General features: G+C 38.2%; 1 long non-coding RNA gene across 3 annotated transcripts; it reads right to left on the bottom strand.

The window, feature by feature from the left end:
• Positions 1–4880: 4880 nt before the first annotated feature.
• On the bottom strand, positions 4881–27200 carry LOC119259825 (uncharacterized). Of its 3 annotated transcripts, XR_008554317.1 has the most exons (4): positions 19857–20200; positions 19335–19416; positions 15947–16070; positions 4881–5033 (listed from the first exon to the last, which is right to left on the bottom strand). It is a non-coding gene; the product is annotated as an uncharacterized LOC119259825 (long non-coding RNA). The 3 variants fall into 3 exon arrangements; XR_005128577.1 differs by lacking the exons at positions 19335–19416; positions 19857–20200 and adding an exon at positions 26945–27200; XR_008554318.1 differs by lacking the exon at positions 19335–19416.
• Positions 27201–27918: the final 718 nt, after the last annotated feature.

Below are 27918 nucleotides of genomic sequence, written 5' to 3'. Positions count from 1 at the left end.
CTGCTGAATCAGAAGTTTTGGGGATATATGTTTTGAAGGAGGCTTCTGATGCTCACTAAGGTTGGAGTGGTACTGTTTTAGGGCATCCTCTAATCAGCGCCCATTTAGTCATCAAGCTATAGTTGATAACCCAGTTAAAAAGTCATCTTCTTTTTTTTTTATTTAAATTTTATTTTTATATTCTCCATACAATTACAACCCCCTTATTTTTACCCCAAGCCCTCCTTTCCTCGCCCCCACCCCCCATAGAGTGTCTCTTGTTCATAGTTATTTGTTGATTTTGATATTTTCTTTCTTATAGTTATTCTTTTTCCTGGTCCCTTATTTAAGTTTTCTAGATTCCTGCTATGAGTGAGACCATCCAGTATTTTTCTTTTTCTTTCTGGCTTATTTCACTGAGCATGATCCCTTCCAGCGCCATCCATGTAAAAAAAAAAAAAAAAAGAAAGAAAGAAAGAAAGAAAATGCACAAAGAAGCAAAGAATGTAAGTCAAAGAGGCACCCACCACCTCCAAATAACTTAGCCCAGTAAAAATGGCCCCAGGCGATCATATTCAGTGAAATAAGCCAGAAAGAAAAAGAAAAATACTGGATGGTCTCACTCATAGCAGGACTATGGGGGAAGGTGGGGAGAGGAAAGGAGGGATTAGAGTCAAAATAAGGGGGGTGGGAATTGTATGGGGAATATAACCAAAATGAAAATGCATATATTGTGCAAAAATGAAAAATGGTGTAAGAATTATATAAAATAAAATATATTTTAAAAAATGAAAAAAAATAAAACAAAAATTAAATCATCTGAATTCCCACCATGTAAAATAACTATCATTAATACTTTTATTTATTTTCTTACATATGTATTCAAAGTACATAGATGTGCACAAATTTAAAAAAATATATATTATTTTCACAAAACCAAAAAAAAAAAAAGTAATCTTCCCCATCCCACATAAAGTACTGTTTTGTCATGAGGGACCCTAGAACCCACACGTGAGAAACATCATGCAGGTTTATACTCAGGAGACCAGGCACTGGGAGCAGGTCTTTATTTCCCCCCTTAAGAGAATTTTTTATATATAAAAGAATAGGCCACATAAAATTACAATACCAAGCCTCTCTCATATCATGGTTTGGGAAATAAAAAAAAATTTAGATTAGCTTATACTATTACAAACATGTTCTTTTAAGGAATTAAATACCCACTGTTTCCCTTCTAGTTACATCCAATGTGAACAAATGATTCCTGGCCTTGATTTTAGCACTTGCTGCTGCATGTGTCGGCTACCACAACACAAGTAGAATAGTTGAAACTGCACCCATTTAGAAGCTCACTCTAAATTTTATCCAAGTGTGGAAGAATCTGATCAGTTATGGCTAGGGTTTGACTTACTATCATTTCCCTCTCTTTACTTGACCCCATCTAGTTTTTAATTTGTGGGCTCATCTCTCAGTTAGCAAACTGGCATATGTCCAAACTAACTGAAGTACCTGCGAACATTGAGAGTCTTTTCTGGTGTCCAATGCAGGAGGGAAGTCCAGCTGGAAAGAATAATGAAAACAAAACTCATAAAGCATGGGTGAAGTGCAAACTTAGGAATGTGAAGTAGGATAAGACAAAGTTTAAAGAAAGTGTAAGCCCTCAACAACGAAATTTGGGTCCAGATAATATCCCTTAAGCTCAGTGTTCTGAATTAGCATCACCAGTAAACTGAGCTGAGGAGCCTAACTGTTCATTCTAACGCGGTTTTTCCCCTTGTCCACATCAACAGGAGATGGTTGCGATTGTTGAGATAAATAGGTTTCTTTCCTTCTACTTCTTATTTTCTACGTAACTCCCATCTTTTCCCAATAAATTTCTGAGAATTGCTTTGGTCATTTTCAGATAGGGAATGTTTTTCCACAGGATCCAGTCCAAATTTTCTGTGAGCACTTGAAAAGAAAGTGTTGGTCCACAAGGTTGAGTTTAGACTGCTCTGGAGACCAAGGATGCACAATGGTGACATTTCAGTCTGGACAAATTTTACTATCTTCACTGGGTATGATTTCAAATGCCTGATTGTGCATAAGGGATGATGAACTCTCTATTCCCCTATGACAACAAAAAAGGCAGAGAACTCCAAAACTAAAGCTTGCGAATGTCAGTTACTTAAAATAGTGTGTCCTTATAATAAAATCTTAATAAACGAACAATGCATCAGAGTTCTTCATTTCTTCTTCCTCTCCCAATCTTGCAAATAATATAAAAGTATTTTCGGGCCTCCCCAGTGGCACAGCGATTGAGCGCTGGGCTGCGAAGTTGCCAGCAGCCTCTGCAGCGCCGGTTAGATCCCCAGCCGGCTGACAAGGGTCCCACATGGCACGCAGACCTCTCCTGCCTCGCCCGCTGCTCCCCTCAGCAGTGTATTTCGTCACTCTGTCTGTTCTGCTCCCTGCTCTGGCTCTGGTGAATTCTCTAACCCTTCGGCGCTTCTGACTGTACCCAATGCTTGTATAAATAAACAAACAAACAAACAAATAAATAAATGAAAGTATTTTCATGTTTGTTTTTGGCCTCATTACAGTTCTGAAGTGATTCCAATGTCTTTTTACTTCATACTCCACCACCCTATATCACATAAATATTGAGAGGAGGTTCTGCTAGTTTTAACCTATTTAGAATGTTCATTTCTGGTCTCCAGTGCAGCAGGAGTGCATAGGTGATTCCAAACATATGTTTTGTACATAAGAGAAAAACAGTAGAGAAAGACTGCTAGGAAAGTACCCAGCAGAAATACACCACCAAACAAATCTCTTCATTTCCTATTTTACTTAATACATAAACATTTTACAAAAACAAATATTATTATTCCCTTGGATGGCACTGCAAGCAACATATTCAGGGAGGGATGCATTTGTATAATGTGTGGTGAGAGGATAATCAATTATTTCACCTCAACCAAAGACTCGTGTTAGTTATTTGGTTGCTCTTTGGTTATTTTATTAGTTAAATGGAATTCATTTATTTCATAAACATTTACTAAGTACCTTTTACATGGAAAGAATTTAGTAATTTTATTGATGCATAAAATATTTCTTGAGAACTTACTAATTCCTTGGGTGAAATGATTCATAATCAGGGTTAGGAATTTTCTCCTCTGAGGACCTTGAATCTATGTATATGAAATCATTTGTTTACCAACTATCTCTGGCCCTTCCTTCCTTACCCCTAACCATTCCCGCCACTGCTAATGAGAGAAGTAATCTAAGAGTTTGAGCAATGTGCCGGGAAATCCATTTCTAAGGCTCTGCACAACAGTATGTCCCCCTGGGTCTATTGCAGGAAAATATGCACCATTTGAAACCTGAACCATCTGCTGCTGTAGAAAAGCACATGAATCAATGCAGCTGGCCCACAGTGAAGTCAGCTCACTGGCTCATTCTCTGTAGTAACTCCAATCACTGCTGTCATGCTGGTTTGTTAAAAGAATAAACACATCAAAATCTTCTGCCCAAGTAGCTCTTGTACTACTTGAAAACTTAGAGATGAAAATAACTCTGGGCCTCCCCTGGTGGCGCAGCAGTTGAGCGCTGGGCTGCAAAGCTGCCCACAGCCTCTGCAGCACCGTTTGGATCCCTGGCCGCCAGCGAGCATACCACATGGCGCTGCAGACCTCTCCTGCCACGCCCGCTGCTCCCCTCAGCAGTGTATTTCATTGGTCTGCCTGTTCTGTTTCCTGCTCTGGCTCTGGTGAATTCTCTCACCCTCCCGTGCTTCTGACTGTACCCAGTGCTTGTATAAATAAATAGATAAATCTTTAAAAAAAAAAAGAAAAGAAAAGAATTCTAATACTCCTTTCAAGAGTTTCCTACCTAGGAGCCTGTCTCGTACCCTTACCCCTTTCCTTAGCAAGAACCCCTTTGGTCTTTGTGTCAACCCCTGCACTTTGAAAAACTCTCAGTAATACCAATAATCACATTCTATTGAAATTATTTGTTTGCATGCTTCTTGACTGAGAGCAGACACTCTGGCTCCTTCATCTTTGAAGCATGGGTGGTGGTGAATAAATGGTTTTCAGATAGATTTTCATTATTCTTAATGAGTTCATACTATAGCACTGGAAGTACTTATTCAGTGTGAAATTTGTCAGCCTATCTTACAAGGTTCTTCCCATAGTTCATCATTACATACAAGACTGAGAAAATATTTTGCCCAATCATCCTATTAGAATAAATTCACATAATTTTTATGGCCTTAGAGATCTAATTTCATTCCCTTAATTTCACAGATAAGGGGGCCTTTCTGGTGGCACAAGGGATTAAGTCTCATCACTATGAAGTTATTGGCAGCCACTTTGACTGCAGCAGGAGTTCTATCCCAGGCCAGGGAGCTAACCCACATGGTGCAGCAAACCTCTCCTGTCTCGCCTGCTGCTCCCCTCAGCAGTGTATTTCAGTAGATCTGACTGTTCTGCTTCCCACACTGTCTCTGGTGAATCTTCTCACCCCTCCACCCCTACCCCACACCTCTAACCTATACCTCAGCTCTTATATGCATAAATAAATAAAATAAATATTTAAAAACTTTTTTTCACAGATGAGGCTCTGAAATTCCCAAGAAGTTAAGTCAAGATCATACAGCTAATGAATGGCAAAGATAGAATTCAAGTCTCCCTGCTCCCCTCTTGGTGCTTGGTTTACCAGTCCACTATCAGATTTCAGTTTGTTATACTTTCATTTCTGAGGAAGATCATGAAGAGGATTGGCAGTTGAACTAGTTTCAGAAAGAGGGATACAATGTCCCCCATCTGCTTTTGCCTCCCCAGATGTGTAAACTAGGCAAAAATTGCCTAAGTATAAGGAATAAGAGAAGAAATTATAGAAATATAAATAATATGCAGCTAATGAGTTATAAAGAGGCCAATTGATATAGTTTCAGTTTTATAATTTATGATTAAGGAGGGCTACATCCAGGTTAGATCTTCTGCCATAACTGAGCTCCAGGCTTGGGATCTATGGGCCTGCCATGGATCTGAACGTGAGTTCCTGAGATGCACCTAAAATGTGAATAAAATGACGTTAGAAAAAAGAAAAAACTGGAAATATTTCCTAAGCTTTCATCAGGCAACACATCATTCAGTAACTTGCCAAATGACCAGTATTATGGCTATGAGATGAATGAAACTAAATCCTCCCTGTTCTCAGCTGCCCATGGCCTGTGTTATTTCCCACCAAGAACTCTTTAGCATATCAAACACATTCACACATACGTACACTCACACCTTAAATGTATTAGGAATACATGAGCATCTCTATCACAATTTAAAGGGTGGCAAAATACTACCTTGAACCCTAATCTCTCAATCTCATGACTAATACTACTTGGGCTTCTCCATATCACTTGTCCTGTCTCCTTAAACCAAACCACAGCCTGAAAACTATGAAAGTTTGTGGAATTGTACGATTGCAGAGGTTAAGATGGACACTGTTCAGCATAGAGATGCATTTGAACAGAAAATGCACTTAGGCAAGAGAAAGAACAAAGTAATAATTCCCTTACCAAACCTTCCTGCTCGCATGGAATGAATACAATAGAGACTCACATAACTAAGAGATTCTCTTTAGGTATCAATTTGGGGTTCAAGAAGTACTCACAACTAATACTTTTTGCAATATTTGCAGACAGAGAATACTATGAAGTATTGTGAAGAATATTTCAGAATGTTAAGCAACTCATGGCACACTTAGTTTTACCTTTTTGTACATCTAGAATAGTATGTGTGGATGTGGAGAATAATTTTTTTTATGTGCCAACCAGATGAATTTTCAATATTGTGGACAGTTTTATATTTATAGAAATAGTTAGATTTAAAAATAAAATTTAAATGTCAGCTTTAAGAATTGTTACAGTTACAAAATTAAAACTTGTATATCACCTCTTAACATTAATAAATCTTGGTTTAGAATAATTGTACCTTTTAAAACATATATGATAAATTATTTTAATTTTTACACTTGGCTTATACCTTGTCATATTCCTGATCTCAAATTCTTCCAAAAAATAGAAAAGGAGAGAATATTCTCAAATATATCTTATGATACCAGAGTAACCCTGATATCAAAGACAGACAAGGACACAACAAAAAATGAAAATTACAGGCCAACATTCCTGACAAACATAAATGAATGAATCATCAACAAAATATTAGTAAACCAAATTCAACAGTATACTAAAAAGAATTATACACCATGATCTAATGGAATTTATTATAGATATGCAAGGATTATTCAACACAGGCAAATCAATAAATATGATATATCACATTAACAAATGAATAAAAAGAGTTGTGAGACCAGCTAAACAGATGCATAAAAAGCATTTAACAAAATTCAGCATCCTTTCTGGATAAAAATGCTCCACAACTTGGGTAAAGAAGGACCATGTTTTAATATAATATAGGCCATATAACAAGTCTGGAGTTACATCACCCTCCTTATAGAGTTTAACTTTACAAAATGATTCCCACATTGTCCCTTTTAGGAGACAAATTTTATAATTGAATGTAGAGGGAAAAACCTCCTTAACAATTTTGAAATTCCTTCTAGAAACTGCTAGCAGCAATAGCTGCTCCTTTTCCAGTAAACACCCTTATTTGACAAAAGCCAAACTCCTTGATCCCCTCTGTTTTTTTCCAGAATTCAGTAGACTAAGATGTTGCATTTAAAATTCATTTAAGAGTTTAAGTCTGTCTATCCACAGACAACCCTATACTAGTAGACACTGAATTCCTTTTGATAATAAAATGAGCTCCCTTTCCACAACTTAGGATAACTACACCTGCACAGGGACCATCAATACCAGCAATTTTTGTAGCTCCATTAATTTTGAGTAGTGTCTTAATTCTAAGCTACTTATGGGATCAAATACATATACAGCAGACTCCAAATTTAAAACAGAACTTCTATGCACCTAAGAGTTTCCTCTCTAAATTAAGATAGGAGGGAGCCTTCAAATTTTAGATGGTTATTTTTCCCTTTGATATTATCTACCAGTAAATTACAGCTTGGGAGTTCCTACTCAATATATTGGATCTAGAAGGTATTTTTACCTTGGGTAAAGAAGGACCATGTTTTAATATAATATAGGCCATTTTTTTCAAACCCATTGAAATGACATTAAAGGTACAGAAATGAATATAAATCATACAAGCTCTAAGAATTGAGGGATAGGACATGAGTGGACCAAAGATTTAGGGAGTTTATGTTAAAAAGAATGTGATATGAGTCTATAGTAATGAATAAAACCAAAAAGAGGAAGAGGAACTACTCAGAGAATAAGAGAAGGCATAAGAAAAGCTAAAATGAAGGTAGGAGCTATTATTCCACAAAAAGACCTCTGGAATTAAGAGCAGAAGAGCGGACAGTAATGCAGTTAACCAAAGAATATGGACTAATTCTGGGTAGCTCAAGATGAAAAAAGTTTACATTTCTGATGTTAACAACAAAAAATAGAAATTAGAAATTGCAGGAAAAATAAAATATATTACAAAAATTTATGGCAAAATGTGAAGAAATATTATAAGAAATTCATGGAATCTAAGGAAAGAGAACCTTTGACCTAGAACTTGAAATATTCTACTTAAGCAGACTTGATTTGAGAATATAAATTATGGGCCTTCCTGGTAGTGCAGAGGTTAAAGTCTCAGTGCTATTAAGGTATTGCCAGCCACTTCAACATGAGTTCAATGCAGGCCAGGGAGCTACCCACATGGCACAACAGACCTCTCCTGTCTTGCCTGCTACTCCTCTCAACAGTTTTTGTATTTCAGTAAGTACGCCTGTTCTGCTCCCCACTCTGCCTCTGGTGAATCCTCTCATCTCCCCACCCCATACCTCAGGCCTACACCCCAGTTCTTGTATGAATAAATAAATAAAAATAAATCTTTAAAAAATAGGATATAAATTATATCTCTTTTATAGACATTCTGGTCCTGCAGTGACTAATACTGAGCAATATTATAATACTGTCAGTGATGTTTATTCCTTTTTTGATTCTCAAATCAATATATAGACAAAGCAAGGAAGAATTAAAGTTATCATTCAGAGTATAAATGCTTTCAAACTTCGCAACGTAAAAATAATGGTAGAACTTACCAATAGTAGGTGTTAGAGGTGAGGGGGAGAGATGGGAGAAAGCATAGACATGATCTACTCCATTACGTGTTATACGGTAAATGGTTACCTAACATTTCTGTAGTCGATGGAACAAGAAATAAAAGCAAACATATTATTTAACAAACCAAAAGAAGGGCCAAAAGCAAATAAATAAATAAATATGCATACATAGATAAATGGATAAATAAATAAATTAAATGTGATAGAGTAGGGATAAAAGGAAAATGGGGATTGGATGTGACACAAAATAGTAATTTTTTAACAGCAAGGAGTTAAAAGACAAATTTGAATTTATAAGTCAAGAATTAGATAATTGGGGGGCAGATCAACATGGTGGTGAGGAAACGCTGCGAGTAAGATCTCCCATTAAAAAAAGTTAATAGGGAAGAAAAACGGCAGGTCCCAGTGAGAACTAGGACACGGAAGATAAACGGTAGTTTCTGCCAGCAAACTACCCGAAGAAGAAAGTTGCCATAAAAGAGGACTAAAAGGAAGGAAAGCTCAGAACCCTGCTACCCTCCCCCACCCACATAGTCGGCACTCTCCAACCAACAGAAAGGAGGAAAAAAACAAAACAAAAAAAAAACTAAAACAACCAACAAGAACAAACTACGCATCAAGCAGGTCTGTGAATGGAAAGGAACTATTTCAGCCACCACACCCCATGAACTGGAGCTGTGGAGAACCCCGCAGGATTCGCTGTGGAGGTGAGCAAACTGCTCCAGGTGCCATTAGATAAAAACAAAGATTCCCAGAGACCTACAAACAGCCCCAGGCCAGCCAGTAAGCTTGTGCAGAAAAGCAGCACACTTGAAAAGCAAATACAGATCGCAGCTGCCCAGGTCCCCACACCTGCGACCTAGGCTTTCTGGGAGGTGCAAGGGGGCACTCACTGGGTGAATGTCCCTCGCTGAGTAGTCGGAAACCAGGCGCCCGGACACGGGAGCTGGGTGCAAAAGGCACCATTTTTGCAGACACTGAACTGGGCTACAGCCCGCATCCTGGACCTGAGTGCTTTGGAGCTGACCGGGGGCACGAAATTCGGGGTGTGGGTTCCCCATGACAGTGGGGCACAGTGCAGACACAGCACCCCAAAGCCATTGAGGCTTTCCCCACCACTCTCACTCTGTTCCCTGTCCCACAGGGTAGAAAAAAAACAGCTCCCCAAGGACACTAGGAGAGATCTCTGGCGCCACCTAGCAACCAGAAAAAAATATCACCAACACCCCATAGAACAGGTACCTTTCTTCAGTAAACACTGCTTTAAACCAGCAGAAGTCTCCTGGAGGAGCCAGTGGTGAGCTGGGAAGTTCGCCCATGCCAGGCCCCTTCCGACCAGCAGTCCGAGCCCAGAGGGGGAGCGGGCACCCACAGCCGGGGCAGACCAGGTGCACAGAAGAGTGTGCTTGAGACGAGGTGCGCAGAGAGTACATCTGTCCCGCATCACCATTTTAGAACAGGGACATTTCTTCAGTAAAGACTGCCTGATACCAGCAGAAGGCTCCCTCAGGAGCCAGAGGTGAGCTGGGAAGTTTGTCAATGCAAGACCCCTTCTGGCCTGCAGTCCCAGCCCAGAGGGGGAGTGGGAACCCACCGAGGTGGTAGACCGGGCGCGAAGAGAGTGCGTCCCGCATTGCCATTTTAGACCAGGGATATTTCTTCAGTAAAGACTGCCTGAAACCAGCAGAAGGCTCCCTGAGGAGCCAGAGGTGAGCTGGGAAGTTCGCCTACGCCAGGCCCATTCTGGCCTGCAGTCTGAGCCCAGAGGGGTAGCGGGCACCCACGGCCGGGGCAGACCGGGCACACAGAAGAGTGTGCCTGAGACCAGGTGTGCAGGGAGTGCGTCACCCATCACCATTTTAGAACAGGGACATTTCTTCAGTAAAGACTGCCTGAAACCAGCAGAAAGCTCCCGGAGGAGCCAGAGGTGAGCTGAGAAGTTTGCCCACGCCAGGCCCCTTCTGACCTGCAGTCCAAGCTCAGGGAGGGAGCGGGAACCCACCACCAGGGCAGACCAGGCACGCAAGGGAGTGTGTCCCCACATCAGCATTTTAGAACAGGAAACTTTCTTCAGTAAAGACTGCTTGAAACTGACAGATGGCTCCCAGAGGAGCCAGAGGGGACCAGAGAAGTTCACCCAAGATACAGGCCAGTCCCAGCAACACAGTGTCCCAATGCATACAGCAAATTAGAAAACAGACACTAGGGAGTAGAAGAACCACACGCAAACTAGCAACTCCTCAGAAAAAAGTGCACCACAAAAAGAAAACCACCCCACAGATTGCAACGACATTAACTTGGAAGAACTTCTGAGCCTTCCAGAAAGAGAATTTAAAATTTCCATGATTAAAAAAATGACAGAAGTCATAAAGGAAAACAATGATAAGCTGATAAGGGAAAAATAATCAACAATCAGAAGAATGAAATTGAGTCCCTAAAGAGGGAAGTAAAAGAAATGCTGGAGATCAAAGAATTAATGGAGGCACTAAAGAAACTCTGGGAAAAGCAATGAAAGCAGAATAGATGAAATGGAAGAATGAATAACTACTCTTGAAGACACAGAAATAAAAAGAACCAAAACAGAAAAGGAAAGAGAAGTAAGAAGGAAAAAGACCAAAGAAAGACTTTGGGAACTATCTGACTCCATGAGGAAAGGAAATATAAGAGTTACAGGAATACGAGAAGGAGAGGAAAGAGATGTAGGAACAGAGAAAATATTCAAGGAGATAATTGAAGAGAACTTCCCAAACATGAAGAAGGAGCTGAATATTGATATACAAGAAGCAAGAAGAATACCAAACTTCCACGACGAAAGGAAAAATACAGCAAGACACATAATAGTAAAGCTCCCAAGAATCCAGGACAAGGAAAAAAATAATGAAGCTGACAAGAGGGAAGAAACAGATAACATTCAAAGAAAAACCAATCAGGCTGACATCAGACTTCTCCAAAGAAACACTACGGGCAAGGAGAAAGTGGAGAGCATAGTCAACAGACTTCAAGAAAACAGATGCCAACCAAGAATACTCTACCCCGCAAAGCTCTCCCTCCTCTATGAAGAAAGGATAATGACATTCCCAGACAAACTGAAACTCTGGAATTTCATTATGACTAAATCCCCACTCGAAAAAATACTACAAGGAGTCCTAAAGCCAGAACCTCAGAGGGAGGAATAACAACAAAAGAGGGCCAAAAAAAAAAGTTATTAAAAGAATAAATAAATAAAATCAAAGGAAAGACAAACACAAAGGCAAATACAGATGCTAACATATCAATATTAACTCTAAATATAAATGGACTAAACTCTTCAATAAAAAGACACAGAGTCGCAGGCTGGATTAAGAAACAAAACCCAAACTTTTGCTGTCTCCAGGAAACACATTTAGCTGCAAAAGATAAAAATAGACTCAAAGTTAAAGGATGGAAAACAATCCTACAAGCAAATGGACCAAAAAAGAAAGCAGGAAGAGCTATACTCATATCAGATAAAACAGATTTCAAACTCAAAAAGACAAAAAGAGACCCCCAATGGTCACTACATTATGATCAAGGGGACAATACTTCAAGAAGAAATAACACTCATTAACATATATTCACCAAACAAAGGAGCACCAAAATATATCAGACAACTATTGTCATCTCTGAAAACAGACATCAGAGAAAACACATACATAGTGGGAGACTTCAACACACCACTATCAACAATGGATCAATCAACAAGACAAAAAATAAGTAAAGACACTAAAGCTCTAAATAAGGACCTAGAACGCTTGGGATTAATAGACATCTATAGAACACTAAACCCAAAAAAATCAGAGTATACACTTTTCTCAAGCACATAGGTATCATTCTCCAGGATCGATCACATACTGAGACACAAGACAAACATCAGCAGATACACCAAGATTGAAATCATACCAACCATCTTTTCTGACCATGAAGGCATCAAAGTAGAATTAAACCATAAAAAGAAGGCAAGGAACTCTCCTACCTCATGGAGATTGAAAACCACACTACTGGAAGACGACTGGACTAATGAGGAGATCAAAGAAGAAATTAAAAAATTCTTTGAATTAAATGACAATGAGGACACCAATTTCCTAAATGTATGGGATGCTGCAAAAGGAGTAATAAGAGGAAAATATATAGCAATAGAGGCTCGCATCAAGAAACAAGAACTCAAAGAAACAAGCTAATCTCGAAGCTCAAAGATATAGAAAAAGAACAACAAAAAAAAACCCAAAACCAGTAGAAGAAAAGAAATAATAAAAACCAAAACAGAAATAAATGAAATTGAAACTAAAAAAAACAATCCAAAAGATCAATGAAACCACGAGCTGGTTCTTTGAAAAAATCAATAAATTAGACAACCCCTAGCCAGGCTCACAAAGCAAAAAAGGGAGAAAGCACAAATAAACAGGATCACAAATGAAAGAGGAGAAATCACAACGGACACAGCAGAAATCAAAAGAATAATCAGTAACTACTATGAACAGTTATATGGAAACAAGTTCAACAATCTAGAGGAGATGGACAAATTCCTACAACTCTACAATCACCCAAAGCTAGATAAAGAAGAAATAGAACACCTAAACAGACCAATTACAAGCAGCGAAATTGAAATGGTAATCAAAAACCTCCCCAAAAACAAAAGCCCAGGACCTGATGGATTTACAAATGAATTCTACCAAACATTCAGAGACAAATTAGTGCCTATCCTTCACAAACTCTTCCAAAAAATTGAGAAGGAAGGGACAATACCAAACACATTCTATGAAGCCAACATTACACTAATACCAAAACCTAACAAGGACAACACAAAAAAGGAAAACTCCAGGCCAATCTCCCTAATGAACACTGAAGCAAAAATCCTCAATAAAATTTTAGCTATCAGAATCCAACAATGTATCCATAAGATAATTCACCACGACCAAGTAGGATTCATTCCAGGGACACAAGGATGGTTCAACATCCAAAAATCAATCAACATTATCCAACACATCAACAAAAAGAAATATGAAAACCATATGATAATATCAATAGATGCTGAGAAAGCTTTTGACAAAGTGCAACACCTATTCATGATAAAACCCTTGAAATTCTTGGGATACAAGGAACATACCTCAACATCATGAAGGCCATATATGACAAGCCAACAGCCAGTATCATTCTCAATGGTGAAAAGCTGAAAGCATTTCCATTAAGATCTGGAACAAGACAGGATGTCCACTCTCACCACTGCTTTTCAATATAATACTGGAAGTCCTAGCCAGAGCAATAAGACAAGAGAAAGACATACAAGGAATCCAAATAGGAAAAGAAGAAGTCAAACTATCACTATTTGCAGATGATATGATAATATACATAGAGAACCACAAAAACTCCACAGAAAAACTAATTCAACTCATCAATCAGTTCAGTAAAGTGGCAGGATACAAAATCAACACGCAAAAGTCAGTAGCCTTCCTATACATAAAAAAATAAATCTGAAGAAGAAATCAAAAAAACCATCCCTTTTATTATTGAAACAAAAAAAAATCAAATATTTGGGAATAAATCTAACAAAAGAGGTAAAGGACCTATACAAAGAAAACTATAAAACACTGTTAAAAGAAACAGAAGAAGATACAAAGAAATGGAAAGACATCCCCTGCTCATGGATTGGAAGAATAAACATTATTAAAATGGCCATCCTACCAAAAGCAATATACAGATTCAATGCCATTCCAATAAAAATTTCACTGTCATTCTTCAAAGAAATAGAACAATTATTGATGAAATTCATATGGAATCACCAAAAACTCCGAATAGCCAAAGCTCTCCTGAAAAAAAAAAGAAGGGAATGGAGGCATCACACTCCCAGACTTCAAACTATTCTACAAAGCCATAATCATCAAAACTGCATGGTATTGGAACAAGAATAGACACACAGACCAATGGAATCGAATAGAAAATCCAGAAATAAACTCACAGATTTATGGTCAACTAATCTTTGACAAAGGCGCAAAGACTAGGCATTGGAGCAAAGAAAGTTTGTTCAATAAATGTTGCTGGGAAAACTGGGTCGCTACATACAAAAGAATGAAGCTTGACCACTACCTCACACCATACACAAAAATCAACTCAAAATGGATGAAAGAACTAGACATAAGACCTGAAACCATAAAATACATAGAAGGAAATATAGGCAAAACACTACGTGATATGCATATCAAAGACATCTTTATAGACATATCACCCAAAGCACTGATAGTGAAGGCAAAGATAAACAGCTGGGACTACATCAAATTAAAGAGCTTCTGCACAGCAAAAGAGACAATAATAAAAACAAAGAGAAACCCCACCAACTGGGAGAACATTTTTGCACACAACACTAATGATAAAGGACTGATCACAAAAATCTGCAAAGAGCTGATGAGACTCAACAACAACAAAGAAAATAATCCAGTCAAAAAATGGGCAGAAGAGCTAAAAAGAAACTTCTCTGAAGAGGAAATGCAAATGGCCAACAGGCATATGAAAAAATGTTCAACATCGCTTGTCATCAGGGAAATGCAAATCAAAACTACAATGAGATACCATCTTACACCAGTGAGAATGGCACATATTAAAAAAACTAGCAACAACAAATGTTGGCGAGGGTGTGGAGAAAAAGGAACTCTCCTGCACTGTTGGTGGGCTGCAAACTGGTCCAACCACTATGGAGAGCTGTGTGGAGATTTCTTGACCTACTAAACATAGAGCTTCCGTATGATCCAGCAATTCCACTCCTAGGTATTTACCCAAAGGACACAGAAACATCCATTCCAAAGAGCACCTGCACCCCTGTGTTTATAGAAGCACTGTTTACTATAGCTAAGCTTTGGAAACAACCCAAATGCCCAAAAATAGATGACTGGATCAAGAAGATGTGGTACATATACACCATGGAATATTACTCAGCATTCAAAAATGATAAACACATGCAATTTGTAGCAACATGGATGGCACTGGAAGGGATCATGCTCAGCAAAATAAGCCAGACAGAAAAAGCAAAATACCGGATGGTCTCACTCATACCAGAATCTAGAAAACTTAAATAAGGGACCAGGAAAATGAATAACTATAAGAAAGTGAAAATCAAAATTAACAAAAAACTATGAACCAGAGACCGTCTATGGGGGGTGGGGGGCGGGGAGGGGAGAGGTTGGGGTCAAAATAAGGGGGTTGCAATTGAATGGGGAATATAAAAATAAAATTCATTTAAAAAAATAAAAAAAATAAAAGTTCAGGCCTTTAACCCATTTTAAAAAAAAGGAATTAGATAATTACATAACATTCTATATAGTAGATATTTAGAACTATATTGTTACAATTGGGAGAGCTGAAGACATAAAATATCATGGGTGGTAGCCTCTTAGGGGTAGGGCTGTGGATAATGAAAAAAAGAGAGACTTACTGAAGATTTATTTGTGAGCATGTATTTTTTAACAGTTTCATTAGTATGCTGAATTATATCACCCCAAGTTTCAATGTTCAAATTCTTAATCAGTGAGGCAATGACTCCATAAAAACTTGACAGCAGGTTAAATTTCTATGGTCCTCAGCTCTAAGGTGAGTAGCCACCTCACTCGACCTCTCCAAGTCCAGCACATGTGACCTGGGCTGCAGAGGCAGAGACTTCAGAACTATCTCCAAATATCTGTTTGTTGGGCCTGCAAGAAACACCAGTTTTCTATGGCTGTCATCTTATCTTACAACAAAGCATCAAAAATCTCTTTTTAATAAGGTATGCTTAAGTCCCAGAATCCCTCACCTTTGAATTACCAGAAAAGGCCGCAAGAACTGAAATCCTTCCATAAGACATTCCAACACTGAGCTCGAGCAAAGGGCAGTGGTTAGACTTCAGGTGCACTCACAATCTTAAACACCTCTGGATCCTAATTACAAAGATGATAAAAATGGTTATTAAGGTTCTAGAAATAGATAGAGGCTATCTATTTAAAATGCTAAAACTAACTGCTAAAGAACCAGAGGGTAAATAAAATGCTGTGTGGTAAGCTTTGAGAGATGGGAGTTTGCCATATTCCCCTCTAACCCCAAACCCCATCTTCACCCAGCATCTAAGTGTAGTCTGAGCTTCACTTGACCTTGCTTGGTTTAACACCCCTCCCATCATTTCGTTTTGCATGGTTTGACATGCTGTAGCATTTCTTCATTTTATTTGGTTTAACACAATATAATGCTGGGAGAAAAACAAAATGGAGTCATTGTTAGGATCACTAGGCTAAGTTTTCATATTCTGATTTTGTAGTCATGTTCAATGGTGAGAAAGACCCTACTTAAATAAAATATTATTAAAGAAAAAAGAAAATGAGAGTATGTCTCTGTTATTTCTGCCAGGTGTTCAACTCCAGCACATTTTTAAAATCTGTGTAGTTTTTTCATTTATTTTCTTAAATGAAACACAATTTCATAAGTTGAAATTTTGTAATATAAAATCTATACTGTTTTCAGAATTAACCAAATTGTCAAGGTTATCCAAACTGCTCCAGAGGGAAAATGGAGGTATTCCAATATAAATATCAGCTTGTCACTCAGAGTCTGTCATTCAGAGGATAAAGTTGTAGAAATCAAATGACTTGGTAACATCAGTTCTCTCACTTAACACCATCCTTCTCTGGGTCCAGACAATTTCTCTAGGGATCATTACTGTTCAGAGACTAGTTATAGTCAAAATGATCTTTAATATGTAAAGACTTCAAAAGCATGGCCATGCTATCAGTACTAAACAAAGGAGACTATTTTTCTGATTTATTACATGAGTCTGTACTTTTCAAAGTTTCTAGCACAAACATACATAATTCTAACAATAGGGAAAGAAATAACACGAAAAAAAAAAAAGAGCCAAAAATGTTGGGAATGAGGTGACACGTACTCAATTTAGGCTGAGTCCTGAGGTCAATTTTTGTGACTTGTTTCAGCTTTCAACCCCACGATACCCATCTATCTTCCACACTCACTGCTACACTTTAGCCTCAAAAAGTGACAGACACCTCCCTGGATACCCCACCCACATGTATCCACTTTACTTCTCTTGGGGTCTTATTGACTGGAATATCCTTCCAGGCTTTCTCTGCCCAGTGAATGTGGCTCATCCCAAATTCAGGCTGAAACAGTGCTCCTTTCTCAATTACCATCATCTCAACAAAATTCCTTCTCACTTGTATCAATCAGAGCCCTGAGTTTGTAGCTCTATATACCCTCATTTCAGTTTTCACTGTGCTTCACTTTGTTCTCCCAGCTACAATTGCAACTCCTTTTATGGAGATATTCTGTCTTCTTAATGCTATTCCATTAGCAGTTAGCACAGGACCAGCACAAGAGTAGGTTCTTAATGTCTTGATGAACAAATGTTGAAAGTTCAAGGAAAAATTTTTGTAAGTTTCAAATTGTTCTCAAAAAAAAAAAGAATTTTTTTTTCTTTTTTCTTTTTCTTTTTTTTAATGCTAAGAAAAAGAATGAATTGTTTGCGATACCCTGTCCTGGAAAAAATATTGAACTTTGGAGCGTGGCAGACAAGTTTTGAATCTCAGCTGTTACTCACTAGTTGGATAAATTATTAAACTTTTTCCTAAGCTTTTGTTTCCTCATCTTTATAACAGGAATGACAACATCTTTCATGTAGTTGGTTTAAGGATTAAAGGTGAAGTATATAAAGTGGCTGGCACATAGTAAAGGTTTAATAAATGACAGCTATTATTGAGGTTATTAACTTGATTGATGAAATAGGTAGAAAATACCAAGAGAATCGAGACCTCATAGAAAATACTTACATTTTGAATTATTTCTAAAAACTTATTAAAAGGTATTTTATCTCAAAAAATAAGCAGTTTATTTATAAATACACAGAAAAGCCTGTAAACTCTAGGATGTACAAGCCTGCAAAAATATATGAAATCCAAGAGACATTCAGATTACAGGAATTGTCTAATCAAATTCTAACACTCAACACACTAGTTTAGCTGATTTTTTTTTAGCAAAAAGACCATTATTCCACTGAAACACATTATTTTATAGAAATTTCAGATTGTCTAATTCTACAACTGCATCGTTTGGTATATCTATCAGATTTTTCTCCTTTCTTTAGCTGTGACCAATGCAAAACAAAGTGGACTATTTATTGATAAAGGCGATCTAAAAGGAAGGATGACAACAGACTTAGAATGCAAACAAGTTGATATTCCAGCCTGGAGTATGAGATGCCAACCAGAGACAACATTAGAAACTCTGGTTTGGGAACAAATGAAATCCTCCAAATGCATGCTTCTGAGGGCTCAAAATGCTTGCTGTAACATATTCAGTAATAAACATAGCAGTGCTATGATTGGATTGATAACATTTTTACAGCAAATGCCTCTGAAAACTTATGCATGCCACATTTTTTTCCTCCTACAAAGTAGATACATATAGAAATTCTGCAATAACTCCAAAAAAGTTATTGTCTAGATTAATAATCTTTAAAATTATAAGAGTGGCATTAACACCCCAACTTGGGGTCTTTATACTTGTTATTCCATCCTCTTCAAAATTCCCCCTCCTGGTATTCACATGTTCTGTTAAGGTCTCTGCTCAAATGCTACCTCCACAGGGACACTTGTCCTCACATCCCTTTATTCTTTCTTCTCCTTTCTATTTTTTTCTCAGGTTGTATATGTTATTATTCAACATTTTATTATATATTAGATTATTTTCTCTCTCCCTTTGCTGAAAGTCAAGCACACTTCTAGGTAACACAAGACCTAGAATATAATATGCTCATCAATGCAACTTATAAACATTTGCTCATTCAATAAAAGAGTAAAATGCTTTCTTAGAAGCACTAGATGCCTTTGAAGCTTCTCAAAAGTGGCATATCTTCATCTAGTGGAGGTGAATTTGAATTTTTGAATCAACTAAGTTCATTTAGAGGTCTCTGGTTACTGAGATGAAACTGAATGCATTTACTCATTCATTCAACAAATATGAATGTATTGAGGGCGACTGTGTGTCAGACATTATTCTAGGTGCTAGATTATCCAGTTGGTTCAAAACAAAACAACCACCAAGTGGAATGATGAGCTTTGTTATATGATGGGTTTAAATGATGTCTCACAATAGCAGTGCAATTAAAATGGAAGCAAAACTTTAAAAAATGACTGTACCTGACTTTGATGTGAAGGTTGTAGTGTTTTATTTATAAAAGATGAACTTCACCCTTTTATGATCCATTTCCTAGAAATGGATCTTGTAGAGACAGGAAGGGTCAGAATTGTGGGAGTTCCCCTTTAAATTATCCCAGTGCAATAAGATCACCCGTCCCCAGCTGTTTGTGTGTAGAAAACATGTGACCTACAAATTGAAGCACAGGCATTTTGGAATACAGGGAAAGGTACTTTAGATGTAAGTAAAAATAGTAAAGACATGCAAATAATTTATGCAAACAAATCTATCTTGGGTTATTTTCTCCCTCAAAGTCAAAACAGAAATTTATTGCTTGGTAAGTAATCCTGGCTTCAAATTGGGTCCTTTAAAAGGATATCTCATTCCAATCCTCCTGATATCAGTGGTACTGGAGCTAAATACTCATCTACATCTAATAGGGCCAGAATAGTCTAATCTGTTCACATGTGCTACTGTCTATACCAGGCCAACTCAGCATTTATCTATAAGAAATGGTGAAGCACCTGATTTTGTTTTTGCCTTTCTGTAAAGAACCATCTGCATCAGGCTCTTCATTCTCAAAATAACCTAAACACTTTGTTCCAGATATGAGAAATATTTTCCTCCAAATCTACATTGCGCAGACTTTTAGTCGAAACTATTTTTGGTCTCTCTCCTGCTACCACCCTTATAGGGCAGCAGCTCCTGACGAGCTGGACATCTAAATTAAAATAGTTCAGTCCATGGGCTACAGGATCCATACAGCTGTGGCTTCTGTCAGCTCTTAAATAAAATATTAGCTGTGTGTCTATTGTTTCTGAGCTGTCCAGGGCCCCTTGTTCAGCTGGCCAGGGTTAAAGGGTATGTAGATGAGTTGGCCAGCTGTTTGGTAATTGTCACAGTCGGTTACTTGGTAACCCACAGAATAGCATTCTGTGGAAGTAGAGTCTTTGTTGCTAAGCAATAAATTCAGGTAAAATAACCTTTCCTTGGCTCTTATCAGTCCAGTTTTAAAAAACAGGGTACAGGTTGGGTTGACTCTCCCACAGGCTGCCCATGCTCTTTTGTTTTTTTACCCAGGCAATGAAAGGAACACTGATAACTTGGATAACCCTTGTTTGCTGGAATCTGTCTAGTGCAAATGCAGGCTGGGGAGCAATTGGCTGGGAAGCAGGGTTTATTAGGGGTGTGCTCAGGCTGCCACTGTTGTAATGTACTTTCTAGATCTCAGTTTGGTGATTGGTCGATATATCAGTCAGACAGGCACAAACAAGACCAAAAGCAACGCCAGAGATTTAATGGATAAGAAGGGAAATGTGTGCCTGGTGATGTTCTGTCTACATTAGTATCACCTGCATCATTAGTGGTGATGTTGTAATTTGCTACATCTTAAAATGCCTCTTGCCCTCAATACTTGAATAAATGCTTTTTGAGCAAGTCACTCTGTGATACGGAGACCAGCACTAAGAAGCAACTTGGGGAAATTTTCACTGCAGTCCCATTAGGACAGGTCAGAACCAACTTCTTGCTCTAAGGGGTTGGTAGCAAATCAACATCCTGCATAACTCTGCTTTTTCTATCTCACAATTTTTGAAAATATCGTGAAGAAATGTTCCAGGTGAATATCTGAGGTAATTTCCTCTTGCTATTTTTATTGTCTCACCTGGAAGTATTTGAGTAGAAGAAAGAAAGAATGGTGTTTTGATTCCCTTAAAAGCCTATGCATCCAGCAGCCTCCCTGGGGCCTAGGGGTTAAGTCTCAGCACTATCACTTCAATGACCTGAGTTCAATCCCCGGCCAGGGAGCTAACCCACATGGCGCAGCAGACCTCTCTTGTCTCACTCTCTGCTCCCCTCAGCAGTATATTTCAGTAGTTCTGCCTGTTCTGCTCCCTGCTCTGTCTCTGGTGAAGCCTCTCATCCCCTGTACCTCTGGCCTATACCCCGGTTCTTCTACGAAAAATAAATATTTTTTAAAACAATGAAAAAAATACCTATGCATCCAACTGAGTGAATTTGCCACTTAGCTTGGAAAGTCATTGCTCCTCATGATTCACTCAGAGGCAGTGTTCCGGATTCCACCTACAATTCCCATTTGCTGGGCCTGCCACTGTCACTTCCATGGCTGAACCTCCCTTTCAACAAACTCCTTTCACAAATACACAGACCTGTCCTAACATAACTTTTTTTTAATTTATTTATTTTACACATGCACTGGATACAATCAGATGTGCAGGAGGGTGAGAGAATTCACCAGAGTCAGAGCAGGGAGCAGAATAGACTGACGAAATATACTACTGAGGGGAGCAGCGGGCAGCAGGAGAGGTCTGCGCACTATGTGGGACCCTCCCCGGCCAGCCAGGATCGAACCTGCACTGCAGAGGCTGTGGACAGCTTCACAGCGTGGCGCTCAACCACTGTGCCACCGGGGAGGCCCCCTAACACATAATTTTGTAAATAAACATTTTCTTTCCCAAAAGTTAAAATCATGTTCTAAAGTGTTCACAAAAAAAAAAAAAAAAATCCAATAGCAATCTCCACTAGTAGACTAAAAATTTTTCTTTTTATTTTCCCCATTGTGAACCAAAATAACACCCACAGGATACTAAATTTATGGGCTACAGCACACTTCAGAGCCATAAAGAAGCCGTTTTCTCGGTGATGTCCTCTCTCAGATTCCAGCTGGGACTTAGCGCCTCTGTGAGCTGCCACTGCTTCTCCACTCCTGGTAAGGCCAAGGCTGGCAGGGGGGAAAGCCAGCTCCCAGTTAATTAGTCAGGCAGTCGTGGGCAAGTACTTTGACCTCTCTGCCTCAATTTCCTTATCTTAAAGTGGGTATGAAAATAAGGTTATTTCAAAGCAGAATATTGTGAGAATTACATGAAGTGATGATGCATGTAACCACTTTATCGCATTGTAATGGGTAACTATTATACCGCCTCTCCTTTGTGGCCCATGTTGGCTCAAACTAACACCAACAAAAGCCAGTTGAGCATCTACTATGGGCAAGACTATTGGTTATCACTTAAAATCTTGCTAGAGTTAATGAAGGTAAAACATGGAAACAAAGACCTAATTAATGTAATGCTATGATTGCTAGAAAAACAGGTTTGTGGGTACCCAAAGGAGCAATACTCTAGAAGCTTCCTCACGTGATTGACACTCTGTGTTTGCTTAGCTAGTTCGAGTTCACTGTGCTGGGAGAGGGCACTGGCATTTAGCTTTTTAACTTTTCTTGGCCCCAGTAAATCACCAACCCAGAGTAAATAGCCAATAAACATTTGCTCAAGCTGTTGAATCAGAAAAGGATGAGGAAGAGAAAAGGAAGAGGTCAGGTTCAAAGGGTTTCCTATAGCTTTTTTGTTGTGCTCTGATCTGTTTGCCTTTTAAATATAAAATGCTCAAATTCCCTTATGGACTCCTGCACCATGTTCTAAGTAGAAAAGCAACCTTACCCAAACATGAGTGAAAAATTATTGAGAGAAAATGCAAGTGCGCCGGAGTCCAAAACCAAAACAAGTACACAAACTAAACGAAACTTTGATGTGGATAAAACTCCATGCAGGCCTCCTCCCATGTCTTAATTCACATGGTTTCCCTTAAAATGGCAATTTAAATAAGTAGTTTTTTTATTTTTTTTTTAAGATTTATTTATTTATTTATACAAACGCTGGGTATAGTCAGAAGTGCAGGAGGGTGAGAGAATTCACCAGAGCCAGAGTGGGGAACAGAACAGGCAGACTGACGAAATACACTGCTGAGGGGAGCAGCGGGCGGCAGGAGAGGTCTGTGCGCCATGTGGGACCCTCGCCGGCGGCCGGGGATCGAACCTGCACTGCAGAGGCTGCGGGCAGCTTCGCAGCCCAGCGCTCAACCACTGCGCCACCAGGGGAGGCCCTAAATAAGTAGTTTTTTTAATGCAAAAAGAGATACTTAGTCCTTCAAGAAAAGGAAGTCAATAGTGAAAAGAGAGACAAGAGAGACGTGCTATTCTGTGCACTGATGGGACAAAGACCCAGACAGAATGGCCAAAGGCACAAGATGGACATGGCCCATGCAATTCATTCCGCAGAATTTTCCACTGGGCAGAACCTGTCATAACAAGGACCAAGGGCTACAAGGCAAACTGACAAACAAAAAGGACAAAATTCCCCAGCACAGTTTTTCTGAGGCAAAAGAAGAGAGACCCTGGTCTGATTTCTGGGGTTAAGTGTTTAACTTAATAGACTCTGTTGATGTAAAGAGTAAATTTTTCTGGTAAAAGTAACTCTTTTAACTATAAAGTAGGTAGGTTAAAGAGGCCATTCACTTCTCATTTGCTAATTGTGCATGGTAAATTTGTGAGTTATGACTGTAAGTAGAATCCAAAAGAAAATATCCTGTCACCTGTATAACATGCTAAATTGTTTTTGTTCCTAAGCACCACCTTTTGTTAGATTGATAATCAATCATCACACTAGTTTATAAAATTAAAAATGGCTTTTTGGGGATTTTTTAATGGGCTTTTTTAAGTATTTTCACTTCAACCTTACAATGATTCTCTCATTACCACAATCTTTTGTTGTATATGAGGACAATCCTTATAAAGAATTCATCTCTCTTTTGAGAGAGTCCAAGAACCTCTACTACTTAGAACAAATTGGTCTCTGTGACAAGTCATATATTAAGACCATTGTGTGTTATAACTGGGGTTTTAAAGAGCATTCTCTCTTCAATACTCAAACATCAGTATCCTAAACTAAGATGTACCCATTTTTTTGGCTATGTCCTGCCTCAAGAAATGAAAGACACACCATGTTGACAGCTGAGGCACATTCTATATTTACACGTCATACAAACAAGGCCCACTGGCTCATTTCATCACCACACAAAATAAACCTAGATAAACATCTCTTCTTGTTCTGTACATGTTCTTTGGCCATGAGGCATTGTTTTTCCTCCTTATTCTTTTCCAATGAGTTGTGTTTAACTAAACTTTCTCTTTTTCTTGGAGTTAGCAGTGATCAATTAGATTCCGCCTTGCCCTGTGCAATTACAGAGTGCCCCCTCCTCTGCCTATGGTTCGGGCTTCTGAACCCAGAGCTCATCACAACTGGGAACAATTCCTTTTCATTCTGAGACAGGGCATACTGGGATAACATGCAAATAGACAGTTAAGGGCCTCCTTGAGTAGTTCTTTCAAAGCACACTTCTCATGAGCCAAGTACAAATCGGCTTGATTATTTTTTATCTAGACAAAACTCTGGTGAGCGTTTTTGTTTGTTTGGTTTAGGTTTTTTTTCTTTCCTTTTTCTTTTCCTGTCTCACAAAAACCAAGTGTTCTCCAGCAATGAGGCAACAGAAAAAATCAATACTTGCCATGTACCATGTAACCAATAGAATAAGGGGAATGATTTATGTATGGATGGATGCAGCCTGAATCAGCTGGGGCCTCGCACAGAGTGAGAAAGAGAGAGAGGGAGAGACAGAGAAAGAGAGGAAGAGAGAGAACAGAGAGGAGGTGGGGGGCATGCTGAACTGCTGTGATTATTTCTACAGTGTGGTCAGATTTTTTTCTGCAGCAATAATCCCCTTCTCCAGCACTGCAGGACATAGGGGAAGCCTGCAATTCGTGGAATATGTGATGGCTCAGCTCTCCCTCCTCTCCTCAGTCATGATGCCATGTTCATATTAAGGTACACGAGAGGAGAGAATGATGTATGACCTGCAGTCTTTCAACCTTCCAGTCATCTCCATCCTAAGAAAGCTTAGTGATGGGTCAAAAGGCACTAGTTGACAGAGTGAAATTATCAGCAGGATTAAAAAATTAAAACACCCAGCACTGGAGGAAGACCAGCGGGAAGGGCTTACAGAAGAGAACTACTCTGTATCTCAGGAGTTTCTGCTGGAAATAGAGTTTGGTTAACTGGAAATCCAGGGTGCTGCAGCATTTAAAGGTATTTAATCCTAAAGGTAACTTTTAGGGTAGCTGATGCTCTTGTTCAAAGCTTAGATATTAACTATAGTTGTGTGTTTGGGAGGTGAAGGTGCAACTGGGCAGCACCAAACCCAGTTAATTCATAGCTGGATACAAGGTACTGTTGCATAGTGAATGCTGGTGGTTGTGACTTTAAAATGGGTTAATCGTTTGTTTTAGAATGACACGATATGTATGTATGCATATATACATACACGTATAATTTATATACATATCTATTGAAATATGTCTCATGAAATTATAATTCCTTGCTTCAAACTCAGGTAAAGACTTTGTGAAAGGCAAATTAAACAATTTCTTTGGAATATCTTTGTTTCTTGAGATATATTTAAATAGAGCTAAATTTATTTTTGTATGTTACCTTCTTTTTACATTGTGCTAGAAACTATAGGAAGGGTGAGAGCATTAAATCTCTACTAGTCTGTTAAAGAAGACTGAATAATATCCTCTAATGAGGAACACTGATACCATTTAATTTTTCACAATGTTTCTGCATCTTTAACCCAGATCCAGTGTTAATGTCAGTAAGATATCCCCTAAAATATTCTGTATTCTATGTAAGGTTCATTAAACTACATGTACTACATGAAAACACATTTTAAATACTGAGTGTGACAGAATAATGCCATGTTGTTAATGTTCTCTTAATTTTTAGCTGGTAGTGTTAACATCCATACACTATTAAAATAGCTTCTTTCCTCTTCCAGTTGTAAGTATTCATTCAGGCTCAATATTTCATAAACTCTTGTGACAAAACATCTTAAAAATATGTTAAGTTTGTCTTTTATCTATTATGTTAAACTTTGTTGACAAAATGCCATTTGTTTATTTAAATGTGTATGTTAACCTTACAAAATTATCTTAAACTTTCTTTAAAAATTCCATGTTTATTTTTAAAATGTATATTTAAAGTGTACTGGATAGCAAATTTAACATTTTTCCACATATACATCTATTACCTTTTTTTTTCATTTATTACACATTTTTTTTTAATTTATGGCATAATGCCCATCATTCATATTGCAGAATTAGTGTATTTATTTAGTGGTTAAGTTTGTACATATAGGATTAAGGATTAGATGTAAATGGTGTGTGTATGTGTCTGTGTGTGTGTATATATATATATATATATATATATGACTATTCTCAGTAATCTTCAGCTTTTAAGTGACTCTTCACACTTCAGTACTAATTTTATGGATATTATTGGAAAGCAGTTAAGTTGAAGCACTATTAGTTATAAGTCTGTAGATACTCTCATGTCTTCATTTAAATAGTCATTAAGAGATTTGATCTCTCCTGTTCCTTACAAAATTATTTGGGGAAGATTTCTATGTAAACTAAATAAATATATATGATGCCTTTCCTCTAAACAAAATTAGAACAATTAAAATGTACTGGACAAGCAAACTATATATAGTAAAATGCCTTTCAATAAATTTAATACAAAACTGATTACCCAAACCAGGAGAAAGTACATAATCATTCTGAATGGGGGAAACCAAGCAGATATCTGTCTCCACTTAAGGACAGAGGAATATTATTTGTTTGTTTGTTTTACATCTCAATCTTAATCATCTTTCTCCCTTTCCCTTTTCTATTGGCCCAAACAGGTAAAACAACAGAAACCCTTACCGGTGATCTTCACTTTTGATTCCACTCTCTCAGCCAAGCTGTCCAGCTGAGGGTTAATAAGCACAGAAAACCTGGAAATGGTCCAAATATAGTGAGGACCAAGCTCAACGCTGCAGGTTGCTCAGTCAGGAAGGACGTTCTTAGCACCCTACAAGTAGCACAAGCTTGCTAGAAAACTAAAGCACATGGAAATGAAGAAGCATGAGCACAAGCAAGGTACTGCAGAACTCTAAGGTAAGCAGAACCAGGACCTTGTTTCAGGGTTATTTTTAGAAATGTGTTTCTGCCACTTAAGAAAAACTGTTATCTGTAGCAGAGAAAATGATTGTAAGCCTGCCAAAGGCCACAGAGAGTGTTTAATGAATCTAGCCACATCTATTATACTTTTGAAATGGGCTTTACAACTACAGGCACCTGGCATATTAGTAAATGGAGAATCCCAGCTGTAACGATAAGGGAAGTGCACAAAATGAGTGATTCATTAACTGCAAGCAGAAGATGAGTAAACAAGAAGTCCAAGAATTGGATTTCATTGTTAGTTAACAGAGTGCCAACAGAGCCCTTTTGTTTAAAAAGTTTGTCTATTAAACATAAACTTTCCAAGTTCTAATGGAAGCCAAATCATCCTCTTCCCAATTTGAGTTTAATGTCCTTTAGACAACTAGGAGTTAAAATGCATAAATGAAACTCATATTGGCATTTAGTGCTGTTACAAAAACAGAAACTTTTCTTATTGTGAACAGGGCCTTCAGTGCATACCTGCTATGGTTTATGCCCCTTCATCAGTGGTTACAATTTCACTGATGAAATACCCATTAAAGAGAAAATCAATATGTGAGCTTAAGTGTCTGCTTTATTTTAGTATCTCAAATTATTTTAAAAGCTGATTAATATAAATAACTCATGATTCATGAAATACAACAAATGAATGGTTCACATTGCTCTTCTAGTATCCTCCAAAAAAAAGGAAAAAA

The sequence above is a fragment of the Talpa occidentalis genome, unplaced genomic scaffold (genome assembly GCF_014898055.3).
Source record: "Talpa occidentalis isolate TD23 unplaced genomic scaffold, MPIMG_talOcc4v2.1 talOcc4.5, whole genome shotgun sequence".
Taxonomy (NCBI): domain Eukaryota; kingdom Metazoa; phylum Chordata; class Mammalia; order Eulipotyphla; family Talpidae; genus Talpa; species Talpa occidentalis.
Note: the sequence above shows the minus strand (reverse complement) of the source record. Positions and strands in the feature narration are given on the sequence as shown.